The 16881-nt window shown below is 37.0% G+C and overlaps 1 protein-coding gene across 8 annotated transcripts in view; it reads left to right on the forward strand.

Moving 5' to 3' along the window:
• The window catches only part of BBX (BBX high mobility group box domain containing), a 282218-nt gene that overhangs the window by 112408 nt on the left and 152929 nt on the right, over positions 1 to 16881 (forward strand). For 5 of the 8 annotated variants that reach the window (XM_027104049.1, XM_027104073.1, XM_027104053.1 and 2 more), the window contains one exon: positions 5075 to 5148. The exons of the other annotated variants lie outside the window; for them this stretch is intronic. The gene's annotated coding sequence lies outside the window, so the exon portion shown is untranslated. The remainder of the gene's footprint in view (positions 1 to 5074; positions 5149 to 16881) is intronic. 8 annotated transcript variants of the gene reach the window in all.

Below are 16881 nucleotides of genomic sequence, written 5' to 3' on the forward strand. Positions count from 1 at the left end.
TGGAAATTCCAAACAGATGGACAGATCTGTAATGACTTGTAGTTACTTTGCTTTGCTGTTAGTATCTAGTGAACTCTTAGGACTTGTTTTGCCTTTATTGCTATGTTTAAGGTTTCTTACCTGAAAGGCTCTGGGTCATGAGGAAATGCAGGGGTGGGGGTGGGAAGGTGATAAAAAGATACTTCAGATTTGCATTTTCTTTTAAGAAATTACCATTCTCAGTATAGCTGACACTTGTAATTTCTGTTAAAGATTGGTGTCTGGCGAGAAATGCCTGTGAAATAGCTTTGGTTTAAGCTTCAACTATAAAGACAGTCAGAGTGGGTGATTTTAACAAGTGTTGTCTTTATTCATACTTTATATTGTCACTGTCATAAAATAAAGACAGTGACAATATGAAGTATGAAATAAAGGCAACTCTTGTTAAAAGCACACATATTATATATTTCCCTGCATTTATCTTTGTCTACATGAAGATAATTTATTTCAGCAAATGATTTACCCGGAGCTTATCATTTCTAGAAAAAAAAATCCTTTGTCCTCTGGTGTACCACAGTGACCTGAGGTATGGAATTCATTGGCCAAAATTGCATAACAGCCGGTATGCAATTTCAGTACTATATTATTTTGTAATGTGCCTGGTGCTACTACTGAGGAGATGAAAAGAATATTAATTACAGTGGGGTGAGTGGGAGACCTTATGCATATACATAAGGAGGCTTTAGTTAATGAGTTTTTTTGGACTAAAAATACGGTATATTTACGTAGAAGTAAGAGCTCGGTGTTTGTATTTAAGTTTATTTATAAACAACCTTTACATTTCATTTGTAAACATGCAGTGTGTAAAAGAGTGAATTGAGGAAAATATAAGAATTGTATTTATTTAAAGAAGTAATTTTAAGACAGGAAAAATCTTTTAAGAACACCTACTTTGTAAAGTGGAAATCGGAATACACATTGTTGGGAAAATGGGAGGAAGCCAGTGGAAGATTTAGTGAAAGAGTGGATGTTAAGACTGTTATTTGTGACCTGGATTTATTTTGGCTTTCAGAGGTCATGCTTACTCTTAGATTAGAAATGCAGCCTCTTTCAAAGCATAAACATAATTGAAAAAAAAATTTTGAAATTTGCTTTCTTGGCTTCTCCATTTTGTTTTCTTCAGGTGTAAAAGCATGCGTATTCTATTTTCAGGAAGATGAGGAAAAAAATCTATTTCCGTTTCTAGCAGCTTGGCTATTTTTGTTGTTGTTTCTGGCTCCATAAATGGAGAGGCATCTGTACCGTGCATTGTATCATGCCCAGCAAGTTTTTTTTCATTTGAATGTAATTGTTCCTTAGCAGATAATTGCAGTCCAGAATGACTTTTACTGAGCTTGATTGAATTAGGGTTATGTATGAAAATGAGTTAGTTAAAGCTTAATCTATTACCCAGAGAAATGATGAAAACATCAGAAAAGCAGTCATTCATGGGGATTAAATAGTCTTCCATGTAAATGGGCAACATGGTTGCCTGGAGTCCCTTCTGCACTGACTAGGTTGTAGTGACATTAGGGTGCAAAACATACAGTGTTGGCATAGAAGGGGATCTTGTCATGATGTGCCTTTGAATGTTATACTGGACATTAACACTAATGAGGGAGACTGCCTCATTATAAGAAGTGGCACCTCACCTTTTTTAGTATAATAAGCTTTCAAAACATAGGACCCCGAAGGGGGGCAATGTGTAAACTGCCAGAAAGCCAGCTGCTTTGGGATATTTCAGTGGTTGCTGAGGCCAGATCTTTAAGATGGGTTTTTCAGATGCCAAGTCAGATACCCTATTTGTGGTTAAGAGGTAAAGAGGAGATAATTCAACATTAGCTCTCCCATCTGCCATGATGATCTCAGAGGGCATCCTGAGCTGTGCCAGGTCCATCCTGGCTAGGTGTGCATCCTGTGGGAAGTAGTGTTGTGGTGGGAAGCGGGCCTTGCAAAGGGAAAAGGAGCCCGTTAACGGAGCAGGCTCTTAATGAGGCAGTGGGAGCTAAGTGTGGGCAGTCAGGAATCCAAGGCCCTGTGTGGATGGGAAGTGAGGGTTAGGAGGAAGCTGTAGTGTGACCCAGAGAACACAGACAGGCCTGGTGTGGCTCAGTGGAAGATCTCTCCTGGCTATGGTCTAAGGGCATGTTCAAGTCACCATTCTGCAGGGTTGTATTCACCCTTTAGACATTTCCCGTTCTTGCCCACCTGCCCTTCTGACACCTCACACAGCCACCCATTTCCATCAAATCAAAACACTTTTGAAGTACTGGTAACTTAAATGCAGAGCAGCTTATGCTGAAACTGCTTTTCTGAAGCTACTCATGTGGGCATTTGTAGTAGCCAGATAAAATCTGGAGTTTGGCTGTCAGAGAACTCAAAGGGAGTCTGTCACAGGCAGGATCTTCAGCCTTAAAGTTGACCTCTGCTCTGTGGCTGATTCCCTGGCTCCCCTCCTAGTCAGTGAAGTCCAACATGATTTCTTCGTTTTCCTGAGTTTTAAAACCCATATTGGCCACAGCATAGTCAGCCTCCTCCCTCTCCCTCCCTACTTTATCCATAGATAGTTGCATCCCAGGTGATAAATTATTGAACAGTAATCAAAATAAAGTATAGATATGGTCCATTTGGGGGGTATATATTTGATTATAGAAACAAACAAATGTGTAAGGGTACCTTAAGATTAGTGAGAGTTTATTTTTGAGCTCCTAAAAGAACTTCTGTATATAGGATATACTAGCATATTTTATTTCTCAGATAGCATGCACTCAACTTCTTAAACTAAAATGTAGGGGCTTCCCTGGTGGCGCAGTGGTTAAGAATCCGCCTGCCAATGCAGGCGACACGGGTTCAATCCCTGGCCTGGGAAGATCCCGCATGCCACGGAGCAACTAAGCCTGTGCACCACAGCTGCTGAGCCTGGGCTCTGGAGCCCGTGAGCCACAACTACTGAAGCCCGCACGCCTAGAGCCCGTGCTCCACAACAAGAGAAGCCACAGCAATGAGAAGCCTGCGCACCAGAACAAAGAGTAACCCCCGCTCGCCACAACTAGAGAAAGCCCACGCGTAGCAACGAAGGCCTAACGCAGCCAAAAATAAAATAAATTAAATAAAATAAATAAATTAAAAAAAACACTAAAATGTAAGCAAATCTCTAAATCAAAATAAGAATTAAACCCACACTATCAGAATTAATGTTGGACCCTCCTCTCCCAGTTTTGGCAGTATTAATTATATACTCTTTGTTTTTTTAGTTTATACCAATTTATTTACTTGACAGTTATTTATAGATATTCATGATTTTTGCCTATTTATTAACTTTTTATTTTAATAGTTCTTTATACTGGCTTTCATGGATTTATATGAAGAAAAAGTATGGAAATAAATATATGAGATAGTACATGTGATTTTCTTAAAACAGCAGTTTTTAAACAAAATTTATTTATTTTTGGCTGTGTTGGGTCTTCATTGCTGTGCGTGAGCTTCCTGTAGTTGTGGCGAGCCAGGACTACTCTTTGTTGTGGTGCGTAGGCTTTCATCGCGGTGGCTTCTCTTGTTGCGGAGCACGGGATCTAGGTGCGCGGGCTTCAGTAGTTGTGGCTCGCGAGCTCTAGAGCACAGGCTCAGTAGTTGTGGCCCACGGGCTTAGTTCCTCTGCGGCATGTGGAATCTTTCCAGACCAGGGTTCGAACCTGTGTCCCCTGCATTGGCAGGCGGATTCTTAACCCCTGAGCCACCAGGGAAGCCCGAAACAGCAGTTTTAATGTTAGTTGCCTAGTTTATGATAATTAAGGATAGACTTTTATATCATTTATTTAATCAGTTTTTGGAATTGTACCCTTCCTTGATAAAAACATAGGCATTTAATTTGAAAGTATTCATGTGTCCTTCGTAGTTTTCGTCAAAGATCTGGATTTATTCTTTCATCCATATCCTTGTTTTAAAAAATGTGGATGAATGAGTAGTATCTTGTGTGAAGCCACGTGAGGCCATTTAATATTTTATTTATTCTTTCAAGTTGTTGTTTTCTTCCATAGCACTGGGTGACAACTGAACCATCTAAGTCTAGTTAGGATTACTCAGATGAATCATTACACATTTTTGATATTTAATGTGTAAGAGCCAGTTCTTCCATATTGTAGTGGCTGATTAGGGGAAAAAACTTTAGCCAAGCCATAAAATGACTAACAGTATTGATCAAGCTGTAAGCCAGTAAGTGATATCTGATTTCTAGAGTGTGTTATAGCCTACTGATTGTAAGGAAATAAATTGTCATAATCTGCAGGAGGGTAGGAAATTGTCTCTCTTAGTTGAGTGTGAATTTAGTATTACCATGAAGCACTTGAGAAACTAAATGAATGTCTCAGAAACTGAAATAATTTTAAAAAAAGATACAGTTTAAGTGTATGTCTATATTTGCAGTATTAATGTAAAATGCTCATTTAATTTGTATACTCTTGTTGATTCTGATCCTCTTATATTTATTTCATCATATGTAACTAGAAAGTAATTTTTTAGTTACAGCTTTTCTCTATTTGTATGTGTTCCCCCCCGCTCCCCACCTTAAAAAAAAACTATCTTGATTTCACTTGTTATCTTTAAAACATTTAAAAGATAAAATATTAACATCTGAACCACAGCTTAACTGTATGGGTTGGGCCAGTCATTTTAAATAACTTGAATTTAGTCAGGATGTCAATATAATTTCATGTTTTTCCAGAGAATTCACCTGTAACTCTACACGTGAATTTAGTCAGAAAGCTAAGAAGTGATTGCCTGTAATTCTTTGTCTCTGTAACTTTAGTCTCAGAATTCCCATTGAGTAATTTTAGTGACTATCTTTTTGTTACATTAAAGTTGACAATAAACACTTTAGGTCTTTTTTTCCTAAATAGTGTTAGTAGAGGGATGTTTAATAATTTTCCTGATTTTGATTGCTTGACTGTTAATTCATCTTATTTAGGGATTATTTTGCTAAAGGAGAATAAGTGTCAGCTTTGTTTGAAAGGGCTTCCTGGCTCACCATTTTAATCACTTTGCTATGGGTCCTTCACAGAATTCTGCTGCATCACAGAAGCTGGAAGTTCTGATGTTCCATTGAAATCACAATGGAAAGTCTTGACTTGACCGGTAAGAGCAGCCCTGCAGGTGCATCTTACTTACCTGGAAGCAGTGAAGCTGTCAGGAGCTAAGTGGTAACAGAGCTGGTCTCAACTTTTTTCCATCTGATGGATTCACCTTCCGTATTGATCAAGGAAGTGTGATAATTGTGTATTTTTTTGGTCAATTTTATTAGTATTTTTAAAGGGACACTTTAATCTCTATCATCAAGTAAGTTAAATTTTCCTTTAAAATCATGAATTTTAAAAAATTAACTATTTCAGAATCTCTGGTTTGTTTCTCCACAGTAGTGGGCTGTTGGTGAAAAGTCCATTTATTGAAGTCCTAATTATCTAGAGAATACATACCTAAATAAATATTACATTGGCCTGTTCCCCCAAAGCCTTTTTTTGTATTGCCTGAAAAAGTTGAGATTTTAAAATATATACATGTGGCAAATTATATCAAACTTTGAAACTCACAGATACTATAATTCTGTCCTCTTGTATATAAGTTATATTCAAAACTGCTTCTTTAGGAATATTTTAAGATTAATTTTGGTCATGATTACTTAAATGCATAGAGTTTTCTCAGTCTGGGAATGAAAATGTGTGATTGCTTTACTGATGTTTCAATACTTTATGGTGAACTGATGATTTATAAGACCAAGGAATTTAATATAAGTTAAAATTAACAGAAGTAGTAAATATTGTTTAGTTGCAATTTTTAGGACATGAACTTACTTTTCAATTTTTTTATTCATTGAAATCTTAAATCTTTTCTGTTCTTAAGTATTTTTGATAGCTTATTAGGTCCGTCTAGAATATCTGTGTCTACCTTTTTTGTTGTAGTAAGTATGTGACTGAATGTTGCTTTTATGATATGAGTATAAATATAAGGCCTCTGAACCATTCTTCTGAATGTTGCAGTCTAGGATTGTACACATTGTAAAAATAAATGCCATTTAGCTTGTGTGTTTACTAGGATATTGAAACAACAAAAAAAATCTTAGTGCCAGTGAGAAGATTGGGATTTAGTTAGTTTTCCTCCTTTCTGTGCTATCCTTTAAGGCACAGTGAAGTTAGAAATATAAATTCTGGATTTACAAATGCCAGTTAGGATACAGTTGGTTATGGTTTTTCTGGGTCAGCAGAATAGACTACAGAATATTTGAATATCTATACTGAAATGTCAAATATGTTCTCGATTACTAATCCTAAAGGCAGTTGAGTATAGTGAGATACAAAGAAAATTAAATTTGTGGCGGTATTCTTAGTTTTCTGAATATGAATACATATATAGAAAGTAAAGCAGGACCTTTTATATTACCTATTCAGAAAACTAAATCATTAATCAGTAGTTGTTGGCAGTCTTGGCTTAAGTAGCCATCTCATCTATGATCTCTAAATGTTAATCAGATTATTTTAATACAATATTTTTATTGACTGTAAGCAGAAATTGACAAAAAATGCTGATAAAATTTAAGAAGACTGAGACTTTATACTTCTAGCATAACTATACATTCATCTTAAATACAGTATTAACTAACAGAAAATTGCCACACAAAATCAGGAGTAATTTAGGAAACAAATTTTGGAAAATGTTACCGAGCAGAATGATGCCAGGGTTCAGTAAATGTGGGAAACATGCTATTTAAGTTAGCTTAGGCAAAGTTTTGTTTAATTATCCAGAGAATCCCCAAGTCTTAGTGGTTTATAGCAGTAAAAGTTTCTTTCTCGCTCATGTTCATGTTCTTGATGAATTTGCTGCCACTCTGCTCCATATCCTCTTCATTCCTGGACCAAAGCTGAAGGACAACCTCTCTGGGATGCTTAAGTCTTGTGGCAAAAGGAGAAAGGAATGATGGTGGAATCTGGGCTCTTTATAAACTGCTGCTGAGAGGTGGTATATGTTACTACCTCTTATATTTCATTGGCTAAAGCATGTCACATGGCCAACTCATGGCATTGGATAGGAGTGGCCTTTTAAGAGGGGTGGGGTAGGGGAAGGCTGATAGGGAGGCATAATGCATATTTTAAGTATAATATCTGCATAATCCTGTCTACGGTTCTTCTAGACAGACAGAATGCACCTTGTATGTTAAGCTTCCAGGAAGTCCTGTAGTAAATGAATCTGTTTAACATGGAAAGTTATTTGACTATGAATCCTCTTGTAGTTACGTGGAACACATTGAGCTTTGAAACCCTGTGACAAGTTTTAAGGAATGAGGAGTTGATACAATTCAAGAGTTTCATTAAGTTTTGAACATTATCACTTTTCCACTATGCAATAAGTGGAAATACAGTCTATACTAAACTTACTTACCTTATTGTTTTATAAGTTGTTTTAAAATGAATGAAAATTACTGCAGACTGGACCCTCTGTGGTTTGCATACAGCATTAGAGAAGGGATATAATGATTCTCATAATAACTTCTTACCTATGTTTACTAAGTTAAGAACTTTTGACAGATGTTATCTAATTGGATATAGAGGAAGAGCATGAGAAAATGGGTACTTTGCTTTTTCCAGTAGTAATACAATAATTTTACCATGTAATGGTAACCAAATGCTTCTACTTAAGATCAATTTAAGGAATCATTCTAGAGAGAAAAAATGCAGAATACTATAGGGTGGTTAACAATTGAATCCCATGGGTTTTCTGATGTACTTCACTCGAGGTCATAGTCACTCTACAGTGATTGCATTATTCGCTCCTAAGTTTTCTAGAAAATTGCTAGGCATTATGAACTCAACCAATGTAGATTTGATTAATCCCACAGGTTTTATAAAACATTGCTACCAGACCTGTGTGGACTAAGATGATTTAAATATCAAGGAGTATATAAACAGTGCTTTGTTCGATAGTTCATAGTTCTTTAAGATTGGGGAGAAGGAACATTCTTAGACATCTGTGGAGTCAGAGAAACTTAGGCATAAACCGTAGTTCTGGAACTTTTAAATTGAAAGAATTTGGGTGTTTATGTAACCTCTCTGAAATTTTGTTTTCTCATCTTAATATCGGATAACGATCTCTACCTTGTGGAATTCTGATAATTAAATAAGGGAATTATGTTGAGTGTTGATACGCTGCCTGGCACATGGGATGCAGTCAAGAAATGGTAGTTAAGAAAAATGTGATCATAGTTCAATAATCTTGAATGCACTATAATATACCTTTATTACAGTGTATGTATGTATAAGCTGTGTTTGCATATTTATATTTACACACACATACTTTGAGTTTTAACAAATTGTCCTGAATGCATAAGAGCCTATATATTCAACAGTTACCACTGAAAGGGTGAATCCTATAGAGATACTAGTCACCCTATGATCTAATAAATCACTTCTTGCCACTGAGAACGTAGAAATCCTAAGGACAGAGTGATTGCCAAAGGTGGATATACGGCCTTGACTCTGGATATTAATGAGGTCAGCATCAAAGAAATCAAATTTTATATAATCTCGGTGCACAAGGTACAAGGACAGGAGACAGTGCCACAGAAATTTTCTTCACCAGGTAGAGCAAATGTTGTTTGGTTTCAAAAGAATCAGCATTTCTCTTTCAGGATTTTTACGCTGCTGTTTTCCAGGGAGGGTGAGATTATTTAGATTCCTTCGAGGACTTCTCTGTTGGCACTGTCCCCTTGCACTCAGAATCAGGACAACAGAGGATATCTCTTAGGGGTTCAAAGCTTTATGCTATTTCCAAATGACAATTTAATGTAGAACAACACACACATATATAAATAATTTTGGAGTGAATTATTCTTCAGATTGCTCCAGGCACTTCTCTTCATAAACGAATCATTGTTGCAACAACTATCAGTGACATATTCAGCTGGATTTTTTGTGTGTTTGTTTATTTGGCTGCGCCGGGTCTTAGTTGCGGCACGTGGAATCTTCGTTGCCGCGTACGGTATCTTTTAGTTGCGGCATGCGGACTCTTGGTTGCGGCACGAGAACTTGTAGTTGCGGCATGCATGTGGGATCTAGTTCCCTGACCAGGGATCAAACCCGGGCCCTCTACACTGGGAGCACAGAGTCTTAACCACTGGACCACCAGGGAAGTCCCCTCAGCTGGATTATTGATAGAGTAAAACTATTTCAAAAGTAGAATCTTTTAATTTTTAGAGATTATATAGTCTGCTTGGGCTGCCATAACAAAATACCACAGACTGGGTGGCTTAAACAGCAGATATTTTTTAACAGTTCTGGAGGCTAAAAGTCCATGATAAAGATGCTGACAAATCGTCTCTGGTGTGGTTGCTCTTCCTGGCTTATGGACAGTTGCCTTCTTGCTGTGTTCTCACATGACCTTTTGTGTGTGTGTGTGTGTGTGTGTGTGTGTGTGTGTGTGTGTGTGTGTGTGTAGAAAGTGTGCTCTAGTTTCTTCCCCTTCTTAAAAGGACACCAGTTCTATCAGATAATGGCCCCACCCTAATGACCTTACTTAACTTTTACCTACTTCTAGGGTCTATCTCCAAATATAATCACATTGGGCTTTGAGGTTTCATCATATGAATTTGAGGGCAACCAGTTCAGTTCATCCCAGAGGTAATTGTTTTTCTGTACCAAAGAGTGAAGTGAAAGTTAAAAAAAAAAAACTTTCTATGTTATTTAATCTATAAACAAGAAAACCTGGTTTACTATAGTCATCTAAGACTAAAAATATCTTTGGATCTTTGAGATGGGAGACATTTGAAATTACTGAATTCATATTTCTTCCACTTTGAAGTCACTGCATGAAAAAGTGTCTTTCAAGTGAAGGGATCAAATCTAAGAACTTGAAAATTAGAGTGTTTTGTATGATGGAGGAATTACATCATTGTAAAAATCGATTTCCATGTGTATTCATTGTTTTCTAGGAATGGAATGTATTTGAAAATTAGGTTGAGGAATAAGACGATTACTCTTTTGAGTTGTATCTGTTTCTGCTTACTATAATCAAGCCAATTCACATTTTTTCAAGGCTATATTCTTTTACTTTGTGAATCAGTTGTGAATTCAACAGGGAAGTGGCATACTCTTAAAGATTCTGGAAAACAGAAAGAAGAGATTGTTTATTTGAAATAAAGCCAGCAGAAGCCATGGAGTCCTAAATCTGCTCTTCTACCTGTTTATTTTCCTGCCTCCCACTCTCTCTTTTTTTATCCACGTTTTTCTTCTTCCTCCTTTCCCTTCTTTCCTCTGATATCAGCTCTTGAGCTGGGGAATCATCGTATTTCTCAAGTATGATAGTCTAAGTGCAGTTCTTTGAACATTTGTATAGTACTTCTTTCTACTACACAATAGGAACTTTTTCTGTTAGGTAAGTCAGTTGATGGGTGTTTGGGATTACTGATGGGTAATAGCATTGATGTAGGCTCAGCTTAACTCTTCGTTTTATCTTTAAACTTTTTCTAATACGTGTGTTCTGTGTCACTAGAATAATTTCAGTTTCTGGTGATTTACTGCCTTTATAAAAACAAAACATACTCCAAAGGAAACAAACCTTTGAGACATGTACCTTTGTATAAAAATAATTTTAAATTGATTTGTAATTTTTTTTCTCATCTTGTGTGTTTATAGACTAAAGGATAAGCTCTTGAGCACTGATCTAATTTTGTGGATGACAGTTTAATTGGTTGAAAATTATTTTAACTCATTTATCTACCTTTGTGTTTTTTTTGAATATTATTATACTTTTTTATACAGCAGGTTCTTATTGGTTATCTATTTCATACATATTAGTGTATATATGTCAAGCCCAATCTTCCAATTCATCCCCCCACCCGCCGCTTTCCCCCTTTGCTGTCCATCCTTTTGTTCTTTACATCTGTGTCTCTATTTCTGCCTCACAAACCAGTTCATGTATACCGTTTTTCTAGATTCCACATATACGTGTTAATATACGATATTTGTTTTTCTCTTTCTGACTTACTTCACTCTGTATGACAGTCTCTAGGTCCATCCACGTCTCTGCAAATGACCCAATGTTGTTCCTTTTTATGGCTGAGTAATATTCCATTGTATATATGTATCACATCTTCTTTATTGATTCGTCTGTCGGTGGGCATTTAGGTTGCTTCCATGACCTGGCTATTGTAAATAGTGTTGCATTAAACATTGGGGTGCATGTGTCGTTTTGAATTATGGTTTTCTCTGGGTATATGCCCAGTAGTGGGATTGCTGGGTCACATGGTAATTCTATTTTTAGTTTTTTAAGGAACCTCCATACTGTTCTCCATAATGGCTGTATCAGTTTACATTCCCACCAACAGTGCAAGAGGACTCCCTTTTCTCCACACCCTCTGCAGCATTTGTTGTTTGTGATGCAAATTCTAACCAGTGTGATGTGATACCTCATTGTAGTTTTGATTTGCGTTTCTCTAATAATTAGGGATGTTGAGCAGCTTTTCATGTGCTTCTTGGCCATCTGTATGTCTTTGGAGAAATGTCTGTTTAGGTCTTCTGCCCATTTTGGATTGCGTTGTTTGTTTTTTTTTAATATTGAGCTGCATGAGCTGTTTATACAGTTTGGAGATTAATCCTTTGTTGATTCATTTGCTAATATTTTCTCCCATTCTGAGGATTGTCTTTTCATCTTGTGTACAGTTTCCTTTGCTGTGCAAAAGCTTTGAAGTTTCATTAGGTCCCATTTGTTTATTTTTGTTTTTATTTCCATTACTCTAGGAGGTGGGCCAAAAAAGATCTTGCTGTGGTTTATGTCAAACAGTGTTCTTCCTATGTTTTCCTCTAAGAATTTTATAGTGTCCGGTCTTACATTTAGGTCTTTAATTCATTTTGAATTTATTTTTGTGTATGGTGTTAGGTATTGTTCTAATTTCGTTCTTTTACATGTGGCTGCCCAGTTTTCCCAGCAACACTTATTGAAGAGACTGTCCTTTCTCCATTGTATATCCTTGCCTCCTTTGTCATAGATTAGTTGACCATAGGTGCGTAGGTTTATCTCTGGGCTTTCCATACTGTTCCATTGATCTATAATTCTACTTTTGTGCCAGTACCATATTGTCTTGATTACTGTAGGTTTGTAGTATAGTCTGAAGTCAGGGAGTCTGATTCCTCCAGCTCCGTTTTTTTCCCTCAAGACTGCTTTGGCTATCCAGGGTCTTTTGTGTCTCCATACAAATTTTGAAATTTTTTTGTTCTAGTTCTGTAAAAAATGCCATTGGTAATTTGATAGGGATTGCATTGAATCTGTAGATGGCTTTGGGTAGTGTAGTCATTTTCACAATATTGATTCTTCCAATCCAAGAACATGGTATATCTCTCCATCTGTTTGTGTCATCTTTGATTTTTTTCATCAGTGTCTTATAGTTTTCTGAGTACAGGTCTTTTACCTCCTTAGGTAGGATTATTGCTAGGTATTTTATTCTTTTCGTTGGGATTGTTTCCTTAATTTCTCTTTCTGATCTTTTGTTGTTAGTGTATAGGAATGCAAGAGAGTTCTGTGTATTAACTTTGTATCTTGCAACTTTACTAAATTCATTGATTAGCTCTAGTAGTTTTCTGGTGGCATCTTTAGGATTATCTATGTATAGTATCATGTTATCTGCAAACAGTAACAGTTTTACTTCTTCTTTTCCAATTTGTATTCCTTTTATTTCTTTTTCTTCTCTGATTGTGGGGGCTAAGACTCCCAAAACTATGTTGAATAATAGTGGTGAGAGTGAACATCCTTGTCTTGTTCCTGATCTTAGAGGAAATGCTTTCAGTTTTTCACCATTGAGAATGACGTTTGCTGTGGGTTTGTCTTATATGACCTTTATTATGCTGAGGTAGGTTCCCTCTATGCCCATTTTCTGGAGAGTTTTTATCATGAATGGGTGTTGAATTTTGTCAAAAGCTTTTTCTGCATCTATTGGGATGATCATGTGGTTTTTCTTCTTCAATTTGTTAATGTGGTGTATCACATTGATTGATTTGCATATATTGAAGAATCCTTGCATCCCTGTGATAAATCCCACTTGATCATGGTGTATGATCCTTTTAATGTGTTGTGGATATTGTTTGTTGGTATTTTGTTGAGGATTTTTGCATCTATATTCTTCAGTGATATTGGTGTGTAATTTTCTTTTATTGTAGTATCTTTGGTTTTGGTATCAGGGTGACAGTGGTCTTGTAGAATGAGGTGGGGAGTGTTCCTTCCTCTGCAATTTTTTGGAAGAGTTTGAGAGGTTGGATGTTAGCTCTTCTCTAAATGTTTGTTAGAGTTCACCTGTGAAGCCTTCTGGTCCTGGACTTTTGTTTGTTGGAAGGTTTTTAATCACAAGTTCAATTTCATTACTTGTGATTGGTCTGTTCATATTTTCTGTTTCTTCCTGGTTCAGTCTTGGAAGGTTATACTTTTCTAAAACTGTGCATTTCTTCCAGGTTGTCCATTTTATTGGCAAAGAGTTGCTTGTAGTAGTCTCTTATGATATTTCATATTTCTGCTGTGTCCATTGTAACTTCTCCTTTTTCATTTCTAATTTTGTTGATATGAGTCCTCTCCCTCCTTTCTTGATGAGTCTGGCTAAAGGTTTATCAATTTTGTTTGTCCTCTCAGAGAACTGGGTTTTAGTTTTATTGGTCTTTGCTATTGTTTTCTTTGTTTCTATTTCATTTATTTCTGCTCTGATCCTTATGATTTCTTTCCTTCTACTAACTTTGGGTTTTGTTTGTTCTTCTTTTTCTAGTTCCTTTAGGTGTAAGGTTAGATTGTTTGAGATTTTTCTTGTTTCTTGAGGTAGTATTGTGTTGCTATAAACTTCTTTCTTAGAACTGTTTTTGCTGTATCCCTTAGGTTTTGGATCATCATGTTTTCGTTGTCATTTGTCTCTAGGTATTTTTTGATTTCCTCTTTGATTTCTTCAGTGATCTCTTGGTTATTTAGTAACATATTGTTTAGCCCCCATGTGTTTGTGTTTTTTATGTGTTTTTCCCTGTAATTTATTTCTAATCTTATATATTGTGGTCGGAAAAGATGCTTGATATGATTTCAATTTTCTTAAATTTACTGAGGCTTGAGTTGTGATCCAAGATATGATCTATACTGCAGAATGTTCCGTGTGCACTTGAGAAGAAAGTGTAATCTGCTGTTTTTGGATTGAATGTCCTATAAATATCAATTAAATCTATCTGGTCTGTTGTGTCATTTAAAGCTTGTATTTCCTCATTAATTTTCTGTCTGGATGATCTGTCCATTGGTGTAAGTGAGGTGTTAAAGTCCCCCACTATTATTGTTACTGTGGATTTCCTCTTTTATAGCAGTTAGCATTTGTCTTATGTTTTTAGGTGCTCCTATGTTGGGTGCGTATATATTTATAACTGTTACATCTTCTTGGATTGGTCCCTTAATCATTATGTAGTGTCCTTCCTTGTCTCTTGTAACATTCTTTATTTTAAAGTCTATTTCATCTGATATGAATATTGCTACTCCAGCATCCTTTTGATTTCCATTTGCATGGAATATCTTTTTGCATCCCCTTACTTTCAGTCTGTGTGTGTCCCTAAGTCTGAAGTTGGTCTCTTGTAGACAACATATATATGGGTCTTGTTTTTGTATCCATTCAGCCAGTCTGTGTCTTTTGGATGGAGCATTTAATCCATTTACATTTAAAGTAATTATCCATATGTATGTTCTTATTACCATTTTCTTAAGTGTTTTGAGTTTGCTTTTGTAGTTCCTTTCCTTCTCTTGTGTTTCCCACTTAGAGAAGTTCCTTTAGCATTTATTGTAGAGCTGGTTTGGTGGTGCTGAATTCACTTAGCTTTTGCTTGTCTGTAAAGCTTTTGATTTCTCTGTTGAATCTGAAAGAGATCCTTGCTAGGTAGAGTAGTCTTGGTTTTAGGTTCTTCCCTTTCATCACTTTAAATATATTGTGCCACTCCCTTCTGGCTTGTAGAGATTCTGCTGAGAAATCAGCTGTTAACCTTATGAGAGTTCCCTTGCATGTTATTTGTCATTTTTCCCTTGTTGCTTTTAATAATTTTTCCATCTTTAATTTTTGTTAGTTTGATTACTGTGTTTCTCGGTGTGTTTCTCCTTGGGTTTAGTCTGCCTGGGATTTGGCACTTCCTGGATTTGGGTGGCTATTTCCTTTCCCATGTTAGGGAAGTTTTCAACTATAATCTCCTCAAATATTTTCTCAGGTCCTTTCTCTCTTCTCCTTCTAGGACCCCTCTAATGTGAATGTATTTGCGTTTAATATTGTCCCAGAGGTCTCTTAATATTGTTCCATAGCAGTAAATTCCACCATTCTGTCCTCCAGGTCAGTTATCCGTTCTTCTGCCTCAGTTATTCTGCTATTGAATCCTTCTAGTGTATTTTTCATTTTAGTTATTGTATTGTTCATCTCTGTTTATTTGTTCTTTAATTCTTCTAGGTGTTTGTTAAACATTTCTTGCGATCTTTGCCTCCATTTTCTTTCTGAAGTCCTGGATCATCTTCACTATCATTATTCTGAATTCTTTTTCTGGAAGGTTGCCTATCTCCACGTCATTTAATTGTTTTTCTGGGTTTTATCTTGCTCCTTCGTCTGGTACATAGCTGTCTGCCTTTTCATTTTATCTGTCTTTCTGTGAATGTGGTTTTTGTTCCACAGGCTGCAGGACTGTAGTTCTTCTTGGTTCTACTGTTTGCCCTCTGGTGGATGAGGCTATTTAAGAGCCTTGTGCAAGCTTTCTGATGGGAGGGACTGATGGTGGGTAGAGTTGGGTGTTGCTCTGGTGGGCTGAGCTCAGTAAAACTTCAATCTGCTTGTCTGCTGATGGGTAGGGCTGAGTTCCCTCCCTGTTGGTTGTTTGGCCTGAGGCAACCCAGCACAGGATGCTGCAGGCTCTTTGGTGGGGCTAATGGCCGACTCTGGGAGGGCTCATGCCAAGGAGTATTTCCTGGAACTTCTGCTGCCAGTGTCCTTGTCCCCGTGGTGTGCCACAGCCATCCCCTGCCTCTGCAGGAGACCCTCCAACACTAGCAGGTAGGTCTGGTTCAGTCTCCTATGGGGGTCACTGTTCCTTCTGCTGGGTCCCGATGTGCACACTACTTTGTGTGTGCCCTCCAAGAGTGGAGTCTCTGTTTCCCCCAGTCCTGTCGAAGTCCTGCAGTCAAATCCCACTAGGCTTCAAAGTCTGATTCTCTAGGAATTCCTTCTCCGATTCCCGGACCCACATTTGGGAAGCCTGACGTGGGACTGAGAACTGTCACTCCAGTGGGTGGACTTCTGTGGTATAGTTGTTCTCCAGTTTTGAGTCATCCACCCAGCCATTATGGGATTTGATTTTATTGTGATTGTGCCCCTTCTACGGTCTCACTGTGGCTTGCCTTTGTCTTTGGATGTGGGGTATCCTTTTTGGTGAGTTCCAGTGTCTTCCTGTTGGTGACTGTTCATCAGCTAGTTGTGATTCCGGTGCTTTCGCAAGATGGAATGAACACACATCGTTCTAGTCTGCCGTCTTGAACCAATCTCCTTATCTGCTTTTGATTTCGGTTTCCCTCTAAAGCTATTTACAGAATGACTGAAACTCAAGCCTTGTATATGATAAACTTTAGCAATGTATTTCTTCTGTAGACAGTAGGATCAGTCTACTGATATTGAATTTACTAGTTAAGGACAGTACAAATAAAGTCAGACATACCACTTCATTCATTATTACTACTATGAAAGGTGATGGATAAATTATTTTTATACTGAAGTCCATACATATTCCCTCTGATCTCTATTACAGAGAATTGTGTTTCTCCAGATAAAGAAATGGATCAAATGGTGTAAAATTT

This window comes from Aethalodelphis obliquidens, unplaced genomic scaffold (assembly GCF_003676395.1).
Source record: "Aethalodelphis obliquidens isolate GAN/ISIS:26980383/991018 unplaced genomic scaffold, ASM367639v1 scaffold1, whole genome shotgun sequence".
In the NCBI taxonomy this organism is placed as follows: Eukaryota; Metazoa; Chordata; class Mammalia; order Artiodactyla; family Delphinidae; genus Aethalodelphis; species Aethalodelphis obliquidens.